Raw genomic sequence first — 5,313 nt, 5'->3', positions numbered from 1 at the left:
ATCGTCCTGTATAGTGTGTGTAACATCATCCTGTATAGTGTGTATTTCTTTAAGAGAGACAGTAACAATGCGTTAAAGTCGACGTTACATTAAACCGCTCGGTGCTCAGAGCAGATAACTGAGACGATATTGATCTTTTTATCAAAGGCAGATGTTGTTGTTGTTGTTGTTGATGCAGCTGTGAGTGAAGGAGCTGCTGGTCACTCGTCACAGGAAATACACGCAGTGAGAAGTGATTCATTACACACCATTGTTTCAATTGTGAGGCTGTTTCCTTCTCTGGAAACACACACACACAGACACACACACACACACACACACACACACACACACACACACAGACACACACACGTTTGATCACATGAGCAGGTTGTTGACGTTGCTTCTACAGTCACGTGATGACTTTGCTCAGGAGGCCGCTGATCACTTCCTGTTGTTTCACGTTTTGTTGTGTAATTATATAAAAACCCAAACTGCGATCCAACCGTGAACCAAAATGAATTGGCTTCAGTGTTTGAACGTCCAGCTGACGTCCGAGGAGGGAAGGTTGTTGAAGCGAAGGATCATGGGAAACGACTTTAGGATAAAGAAAACCGCCGACGCACATCTTCTTTTTCTTCGTCCTTCCTGCTCTCCTCTTCTTCTCTACTTTCAAATGTCACCGCTCCCTCTCTCTCCTCTGTCTCCCTCACTGTCTCTCGTCCTACCTTCTCCTCTCCTTAATGCAAACTCACGCCTCCTCTCCTCCCTCCCTGCCTCCCCCCTCTCCTCCCTCCTCTCTCACCTCTTCGACTGTCACCTCCCTCTACTCGCTCTCCTCTTTTCCCATCAGTGTGTCTCACCCTTCTGTCTCCTCTCTTTAATGCAAACTCACGCCTCCTCCCTCCCTCTCTCCTCTGTCACCTCCCTCCCTCCCTCCTCTGTCACCTCCCTCCCTCCCTCCCTCTCTCCTCTGTCACCTCCCTCCCTCCTCCTCTGTCACCTCTCTCCTCCCTCTCTCCTCTGTCACCTCTCTCCTCCCTCCCTCCCTCCTCTGTCACCTCTCTCCTCCCTCTCTCCTCCCTCCCTCCCTCCCTCTCTCCTCTGTCACCTCTCTCCTCCCTCTCTCCTCTGTCACCTCTCTCCTCCCTCCCTCCCTCTGTGTGTGTGTGTAGCTGTTTGTGTAAGTATCATTATCATCACCTCAGTACATGGCTTTTCAAAATAAAACTTCTGTATGTAACATTTATGCCACATGACCATTTAGAGAGCGTTGTTACAGGGGCTTTTATTTTGACAGGGCCCTGCGTACTGGATCTCAGCCCACTTCTATGACTGTTTTCACCAGGAAAAAAGAGCTGGATGAATCGTCTGTTGGGCGTCAGAGGCTGATGAAAGCGAACGATGACATCAAACCTTCCCGGCTTTCGGGATCTTTTTCGTGTTTCAGAGTCTTCGCTCTGTGGCTCCCAGCATGGCGGCGTCCTCCCGGCCTGCTTTGCATGAGGCCGCGGGGATCTGGATCAGAGAGGGCGGGAGTTATGAGACGGGCGACCCGGGGGGGGAGAGAACCTTCTCACGTCATCGGCCTGTGAGTTACACTCCGTTACAGCCCTCCCTCAGTCCGCTGCCTGCTGCTCTCTGTCTGGCTGGGGCCAGTCGCCCGAAGCACCGGGGCAATTGTTTTTTTTGGGGGGGGGGGGGGGGTTCAGAAATGAGCCTCGACAACGTGGAAGCAGCAGATCTGCAGTCAGGTGCTAAAAGATTCTTCTTGCCGTTTCAACAAGTCTTCACTAACGGAGATGGAAAGTCTGCTGTGAACCTTTTTTCCTGGTGCAAGAATCAGAGACACAGATGTAATATTAAGTAGAATTAAATATCCCAAAAGACCCCTTAACGTGTCAGCCAACACTGGACTCTGACCTCTGACCTCTGGTTACAGATTGCTCTGACCTGTGGGGGGGGGGGTTAACATTTGAGGTCACAGGATTACAGCAGCAGAGGTCAAAATGCAAACAGAGACATCAGAATCCACAATAACTGAAATGAAATGTCATTTACAGACAGAACAAATGACACAAAACCAAATCGTCTGCACACTTTCACGTAGGTTCCAAACGGCCTGCACACGGAACAGAGGACGAAGTGTCACCACAGCAGGCCTCTGAGTCACAGCGAGGTCCTGCTGCAGATATAAATACGAACCAGCTTCCTGCTCCGCCCAGCCGAGCGCACACACACACACACACACACACACAATAGAGGGAGCATCCACCCACCCGGGGCTCCTCATCCAGAGCTGACACGGGTCCATGGACTTATGGAGGAAGAACAATGTGATAATACTCCATACTGCTCCTCTGAGTACTGTGTACTAATACTACTATACAGTACGTGTATGAAAAGAAGGAGGCGGTTAGAACAGAGAGCGCCGCGTTGAGACAACGATTCCAGCCCTAGGAGGAGGACGTGAGAGACGAACCGGGTGTCGGCCCTCCACCGCGGTTCTGCTCCTGCACACTGGGGGGCGCTGTGCTGGCGTCCCGGCTCAGGTCGGTGCTGCAATCGCCTCCGTCATCAGGTGTTCGACCCAGAGGGAAAACGGGTTTATCTTCAGTAAACTCCCTCAACACAACCTGAGCAGAGCAGAACCAGACCGGGTCCCTCAGAGACGGGTGAGGGACAGAACCCAGCGTGGGTGTATGAGCGCTCCGGAGTGGAGGACAGGACGTCCTCTCATCTGATGTCTCCCCCCCCCCCTCGGGGCTTGCTTTCAGTTTGGGTTTTGAGGAGATTTTCAGGTCCTGAAGAAATGTGTTGGTTGATCCCCTGGAGGTGGTTGGCTGAATGATGTCTGCGAGGGAGGAGGACAGGAGCCTGAAGAGCCTCGCTCCGTCCTCCATGGCGCTTTGGAAGGGTTCTACTGGTGGGAGCTCCACGAGGAGTTCAGGTGGGAGGCAGCGGATACGTCTTCATGTCTCCCTGTGGAACCAGTCGGGTGTTTCTTTAGAACACGGCCGTGTCAGCAGACGTCTGCAGACCCACGAGACTGGAAGATCTTAACATTTGGGACATGGGAATCCTCCTCCAGATGTTCCTGGTCCTGTGTTCTGGAAATGACATATTATATATAGAGTAATGATAATAAATTACAAACACACTCAAACTGCAGGAACATTCCAACAACGAATTGAAGACCATAATTAGCATTCACATATTTATAAATAGACAGTTTTTTTTCAAATAAGGGAATGAATAAACAAATAAAAGTGTGTAGAAAGAAATTAATGACGACATTTAGTTCCAATGATCGATAATATTCCCCAAAACAACATTCATCTGGCAAGTTTCCAATAACTTTCACACAGAGAAGCAGATCAATGAAATACAACAGATGAAAAAGTTAACACAATAATAATCTGCCTCATTTGCATATGCAGACTCTCAGAAAACAAGATCCAAAAAGTGTCGTCTTACATATTCGACAGGGGGAAGTTTCACACGTGACTCTAAAAAAATATGAATTAGCGTCGCTAACATGAAGCGCTGCTCTGTGGGACACATGACATGACGTTTAACGAGCGGTCAGCTGCATCTGGACGTTAACGTCTCACCTTCCTCCACGTGTCTCCACTTCGTCCGCTGCCATCGTACCTGCTGAGAGGAGTTTACTGCTCTGAATGACCACAGGAACCGGTTCCTCCTGTGCTTCCAGCTAATGAGTAAAGAACACGGTTACCTGATGCCACGCATCCTCCTCAGAGAGAGAGAGAGGGAGCCGGCCGGGCGATCAAGGGGTCGTGCTGCAGCTGCTCTCGTCCAACTTCCACATCCTCCCGTTTGCAGCCCAAAAATCTCTGAGGCGCCGAGAGAACCGAAAGAGTCGGATGCACGCTGAGAAGATACAAACAGGTAAAAAAAAAAAAAATCCCTTCAGATGGTGCTGATGGTGCAGGAGGTGCTGATGGTGCAGGAGATGCTGATGGTGCAGGTGGTGCTGATGGTGCAGGAGGTGCTGATGGTGCAGGAGATGCTGATGGTGCAGGTGGTGCAGGAGGTGCTGATGGTGCAGGAGATGCTGATGGTGCTGATGGTGCAAGTGGTGCTGATGGTGCAGGAGGTGCTGATGGTGCAGGAGGTGCAGCGCCTGCACCAGTGGCGGCCACTGCCTCCTCAAACACACACACACACACACACACATTAATTGTGGTGTTCTGCAGACTTTGCCTCTTCTGGACGGAGAGCATCTTCTTCTCAAAGGGATTTAACGCGTCATCGTTTTGAGGTTCTGAGGTTTTTCGGCTTCAGGGGTCGCGTGTTTCTGTTTCATTCATCGGGTCTGTTCTCTCTCGCCCGGAGCTCTGAGGCTCATTAAAGCAGCGCCGCACAGGGGGGAGAGGGGGGGAGGAGGAGGGGGGGGAAGAACCCCCCCAGCAGCCCGCATTGATCCCAAAACCCAGAACAACTGAAATATAAATGAAGGATTCTCACGGAGGATTCCTTTGTCCCAATCGAACACTTTCTCCTCATTACGCTCCAGATTTAAGACTGCAATGTTGTTGTGGTTTATTTATTCATTATATATCATATCATTATGAACCCTGTGAGAAACCAATGAGTTCATCTTTTGATCACCTGACAAACTGATTACACAAAAGTAGGAAGTAATGATGACAAACGGAACCTGAACTCTCTGTCGAGCAGTTTCCATGCAGATGTTCTGTCATTATCTCTCATGTCACCTCCATATTTACAGAAGATGATTGAAAAAGAGACAAGAGACACAAAGAGACGCGGTTAATAACAGGACGAGAGAGAGAGAGGCGTTTATACAACGAGGAAACGTTACGCAGTGTTCATGCATGTTGATACACATGTGGGTCGTAAATATTACTGGATGCTTCCTGTTATATATCAGGATTATTATAAAAGCCTGATGACAAACAAAACAGTCGAGCTAATTTCCATTTTTATACATGCATATATATCTATATATATATATATGTTATGCTATGTTATGTTTTTGCTCCATAATTCTTCATGCACCAATAAAACACACAAAAACACTAGTGAATAAATATCAGCCGCAGGACATCGGATCATAAGTGAATAAATAATAATAAAGTTGACCCACTAACAACTGTAATAAATAAGTAATAGAAGTTCCTCCTTTGCCCCGAAACCTCTTGGTGGTTTAACGTGACTCAGCTTTTAACAATGAGCACTTTTATTACCAGGAATGTGTGTTTATTGTGGATATTTTAAGTTATTTGTGTCTAAGTGAGGAAAGGGGGAGCGGGGGGGAGAGAGAGAGAGAGAGAGAGAGAGAGTGAG

Source organism: Gasterosteus aculeatus, chromosome 15, assembly GCF_964276395.1.
Source record: "Gasterosteus aculeatus chromosome 15, fGasAcu3.hap1.1, whole genome shotgun sequence".
Classification (NCBI taxonomy): domain Eukaryota; kingdom Metazoa; phylum Chordata; class Actinopteri; order Perciformes; family Gasterosteidae; genus Gasterosteus; species Gasterosteus aculeatus.
This window is presented reverse-complemented; position numbering follows the sequence as displayed.